Genomic DNA, 5,534 nt, shown 5'->3' on the forward strand with positions numbered 1-5,534 from the left:
TAACTTTGCATATCCAAAGACTAAATAAAGAGTTCTCCTAATCCAGTATTTTCTAAAAGTCCCTTGTTGCCCTTGGAGAGTGTGATCTGAAGTGACCCATGGACAAATATTGTTCTAAATTTTAATAGTTACATTAATGTGCATTGGAAAAAAAGTAACAAAAATCGTGATTTCAAAAATGTTATTACTCATGACAATGAGTCAGCTTTTTTTTAAATTCAGGTAAATAATACTACAGAGACTCAGAGCACATACAACAAAAATCATGAAAATAAATGAAGTTTCAGAGTGCTTATACTAATTGTAAGCCTTCTATCCAAAGTCCCAGGCTTTAGGAGCACAAAAGAGCTGCCAGAGTTTAGAAATACCAGTCTTTTTTCTTCTCCCTTCTCTATCAGTCTCCTCAGAGAACAGAAGCAATATAGAAATTTATTTCTGAACTTATATGAATTATGTTACCAGTCTTAACACACTGAAATGGTTACAGTCAACTTTGATCTTCACAGTTCTTTTTCTATTAAGTGAAGATTTCATACGGTTTCAAGAAAATACCAGAACCTTTGTAAAAGTTATGATCTAAATAAACGTAACCAGAATTGCTTTTGGACTATGGAATATGAAGAATAGGTCAAATTCCAATTTAAACTCAGATTAATTGATTTATTTTTGACAAGAAAACGGGTCAAAATTTTAGAACTGTTCAAAGCTAATCCACAAATCCAGAGTGCCCAAAAACTCTTCAGCAGGAAGAATTTTTTAAACTCTTCTTAGTCATATATCATTGTGAAATTTCAGAACACCAAAGAAAAATAGATCTTAACTAGCAATTAGATTGACAGATTTTTCAGTAGCAACAGAAACCAGAGATAACAGAATAATATATTCAATATATTGAAGGAAAAAAAGACAATTGTAAACCTAGAATTATTTATCCAGTAGAATTATCTTCAATGAACAAAAGCAAAATAAAAAGATTTCAGGTAGGAAAAAACCTGAATCTTTACATCACACTCTCATTAAAGTAAATTCCATGGAATTTACTTCAAGCCTAGGAAAAAAATCTAGAAGGAAGATCTGAGATATGCAAAGAAATGGTAAGCAAGTCAATTTTTTACACATGTGGGTGGGTCTAAAAAACACCATGTATAATTTGTAGGAGGAAAACAGGATAAAACTATAGTAGTGAATAATAGCTTATAAACTGGGAGAGGGTGTGCAGTTAAAGCATCCTAATGCCTTCGAATTATGCAAGAGAAGAGTACAGATATTAGTTTTAGATTAAATTTACAATTTTAAGTAGTAGAATAATCACCTTAAAATACACATAAAGTGGATTACTCCAAATAAATCGAGAGAAAAAGACAAGACACAAACTCCAAAAGAAGCTTTTCCTGTTTTTGACATTTTGAGTTTTGTTGTCTGCCATTCTCACTCCTGATAAATAGTACAAGCATTTTATAGTTTTTCACTGTGAGCTTATCTTTAAAGGGTCCTTTTCTTAAGACAGTCCCTTCCAGCCTTTTATGGAAGCAACCCCCAGGTTGGTTTTTTATTTGTTTCTGCGGGCATTCAGAGATCTTTTTGGAAGAAGTGGAGAATCAATTTCTAGATTTTGAGATTCCAGCGACACGTTAAGTGCTATAAATTTATACTCCAAACTCTTGTGAAATGCAGGTCTAGGGTTTCAAAATGTCATCATTGTTCATTCTTCTTTTCCTTTTCATCTAGAAATGGGACCAACTTCATCTGCTTGCCCATTATTGGGTGTTTTATAATTTCCTAGTCCACCCTTTTCCTGAGGATTATGTCTTTAAGACAATGGCTTTTTGTAGTCTACTCAGTTCCAGCTTCCACCTTGAGCTGCTCCAAACCCTTACCCTCCTGCCCTTACACTTCCAGTTCTCACATTACAGAGACTAACAACATCTTGCCCACACCTAGGATAACCAACTATACTGGTTTGCCTGGGACCTGATTTCTTGGAATTTGGGGAGGAGGAGGGCTTCAGTTTTAAAATCAGTTCAGTCCGAGGCAAACTAGTTGACTGGTCACCCCCAGCATGCATACTCGTAGCCAGAGATGAGTCGTTCAGCAAGATGTTGCTCTGGTTTTCAATTTACTTTAATTTCTGGCATTTGGGGATATAAGTTTAGCCAAATAGTTAAAATAAGGTTAGTTACTATTTTATCTGGTATGCTATGAGTTGGTAGTGAGAGAGTTTTCAAGTTACAGAAGTCCACCATTTTGCCAGCTCACAAAAGTACGATTTTAATGCTTTCATCGGTACAAAAGCGAAGTTTGAGAATAAAAGTCATAGCTAGTTATCCCCCGTGGGTACAGGGTACTGGAGTGATTCTCGAAGTTGACTGATTTGCTCCACCACCGCCCCACAGCTCACCTTGCTCTAGGCCTTGTTTCTCTGACCTTGAGATTTTTCTAGAATTCTCCAGGCAGGCTTAGCCTACAAACCAAACTTTCTCACCTTCCAGTTCAAAATCCCGGGAGGGAGAAATGTTTGCCTGTTTGTTCACTCCTGCATCCGCACTACCTGGCATTGAATAAATATTTCCTGAAATAATGCCCTGAACACCAAGCAGCCCTGCCTTGTCCGCTTCTTCCAATCCAAGTCCATCTACCTCAGACGTGACAGAGAGGCTCCAAGCCTCTGGATTCTCGACGCCGCTTGCCCTATTCTCCACACACCTTCTATTTTGTACTGCTACTGGCATTTCACCCGATTCAGGGGCTGGCGACACGGATGATGACCGTGATCCGGTGAACCCTATGCGTTCAGGACGCCATTTTGAAGATAGAACCTAGGCACATTACATTTTTTCTTTAATTTTAATGCATGTTTAAGGGTGCATACTTATTTCAAGTGTGTTCCAAAGGCACTTTCGGGGTGCTGTGCGTGTCCGTGAGCCTGTCAGTCGGCCTCAGGGTGTCATTGCCCCAGGGGCATGCCGCCGGCCCACGCGCAGCCCCTGAGTACCCCCTGCGTGCCCTCAGGCCTGGCGTCAACGTCCCCTCAGCCCCCCCGCAGGGGGCGGGGGCGCTGCCACCCATTGGCTGCGCTGCTGTGGCGAGTCCCCACCAGCTCTGCGCCACCTCCGGGAGTCTGCCGCCCGCCTCAGTGTGCCAGCGCACTTCGGCCTCGCCACCTCGCTCTTGGGGCTCCTCAGCTCGCCAGCACCTTCGGGCCTCCTCTTACCCGCTCTGATCCTTGATCCCTTCGCTTTCTGCCCCCCGGCGGCGGACACCACCAGACCTAACCAACAGCAGCCCCAGGGGTGCTGCCCGAAGCACAGTCTCTGCTCCTCCAGGCCCGACGGCCTGAACTGCTCGCAGCCGCCATCATGGTGAGTTGAGAAGGCGGCCTGAGGGGTGCAAGCCCGGCAGGGTCCTCCAAGATGGCCGAAGTTCGGCTTTGGGGGTGCGTGGGAGGAAGCCAAAAGTGGGGTCACCTTACTTTCGGCCCTGGGTTCTGGCCAGGTGTTCCACTGCCGGAGCCTGACAGAGGCCAGGAGCAGGCCTACAAGGCCCGCCTGCCGGCCGGGAGGACCAGAGTGTGGGGGAGGTGCGGCCCTGGGGACCCCTCCCGCGGGCGACGACGTGCAAGGCTGCGGCCTTCGCGCCCCCCAGCTGCCGCGGTTTGGCCTCGGCTGTGGAGGGGCGTTTGGTGGCCTGGCGCCGCCCGGGCCTGAGGGGCCTGAGAGGCCTGAGAGGCCTGAGGTGCGGGGCAGGCTGCCCCCCTCCCGCCCCTCCCTTCGCGCCTCCCTTCGCGCCTCACTTCCCGCGCTTACCTGTGGGAGCGCAGCGGGCCTGCGCGAGATGGCGGCGGCCTCCGGCGGGCGAACGCCCCCTGGCGCCGTCTGCGTGAGGCCCCGGCCTGCCGACGGGAGGGGGTGCCGCCGGCCGGGGCCGGGCTGAGGCGCCGGGCGGTGCGGCGTTCGGAGCGCGTCCGCGAGCGGCGGGACGGGCCGCCGCGAACAGAGGCGGCCTAAGGGCGGGGCGGCCCCCTCGTGTAGCGACCGCAGGCGTAGGTCTCACCGGCGCCGTCGTTTCTGCGCGAGGTGGGGGCGCGCAGACCTGAGACGGTGGACATTTTTCCTGAGGGAGCACTTTTTTCCCCTCTAGATAAACGGGGAACTTGAAGCAAAAATGTACGCACGCTAATACGTACTCTTTGGTGTCTGTTTATGTGAGTTTTGGTAAATGCGCAGTTGATTCAAGATACAGCCCTGAACACTTTTGACCAACCATTAAGTCACAATTATATACTGTGTGTTTACTGATAGTATAATAATTATTCTCTCTAGTTTTAGAAGGGAGCAAATTTACGTGCAACTTAGTACCTACAAACATTAAAACAAAAATTAATAGTAATTTGTAATTTGTGTCTTATCTGTATTAAAAATAATCTAATGATCAATATAATTGCTATAAATTATTTGCAATCTTTTTCTCCCCTATTTTGGAGGCAAGGGGAGAAATGCAAGTAACTTGTTTTTTCTTCTGATTATAAAGTAGCATATTGACTCATTTGAAAGTTATGTAAGAAAAGGTCCATCTTAGTTCTAACACCTATAACCAGTGTTCAAATTTTGATACATATATTCCTTTCCAGATTGTTTTTATGCGTGTATTGTGTATAGATAAATTTTATTTTACAGAAGTTGTACTGTGCTGTGTATTACTGTTTTTTACAACCTGCATCTTTCACTTAATATAGTGGGTATTATTCCAAAGATAAATATATGATATTAGAGTATAAGATTATACCATTACTTATTTTACCAAACTTCCTTATAATGAGTGATTTCTCTATATTAAATAAATCCTATAATGAGTGTCTTTTTGAGGATATTTTGGCATGCTTATTCTATTAATTCCATGAAATAAATTGCCAGGAGTAGAATCACTAGGTGAAAAGATTTGCCCATTTTATAATAATTTTAAATTATAATACATCTTTCCAACTTACTCTTGATAAAGCTTGTACCAGTATATATTCCATTACCACTGACAATGTGTATGTAATCTTTTTTCCACACTCTTTCCAATGAGAGTTTACTATTCTTTTTAAAGTTACTAATCTAATAGCTGGAAAATATTTTGCTTTGTTGATGTGTTTTTTTTTTTTAATCATTAGTGAAATTGAAGTTTGTTAACTTCTTAAATTTCCTTTTTATGAATTCTTAATCCACTTATTTGCATATTTATCTTAATGACTTATAAAAACTTAATATTAACGCTTTGTCGTATGTAGAGGAAAAAATTCATAGTGGTTATAAGGAGGTGCCCTTATTCCTAATTTCAGTGGAAATGACTATAATGTTTCTCTTTAAACCTGATGATAGTTTAGAATTAGATCGGTAGAAAATAAGATCCTTCTAGTTCTATTTTAAAAGTTAGAATAATTTTTGTGTGTATAGATATTGGGTGGAGGGTGGGGTGCACCAAGACAGAAAAATTTTTTAATTTAAAAGTTAGAAAATGAATGGTGTATTTTATATCAACTACTTTTTCAGTGG

Source organism: Manis pentadactyla, chromosome 14 (assembly GCF_030020395.1).
Source record: "Manis pentadactyla isolate mManPen7 chromosome 14, mManPen7.hap1, whole genome shotgun sequence".
NCBI classification, from domain to species: Eukaryota; Metazoa; Chordata; class Mammalia; order Pholidota; family Manidae; genus Manis; species Manis pentadactyla.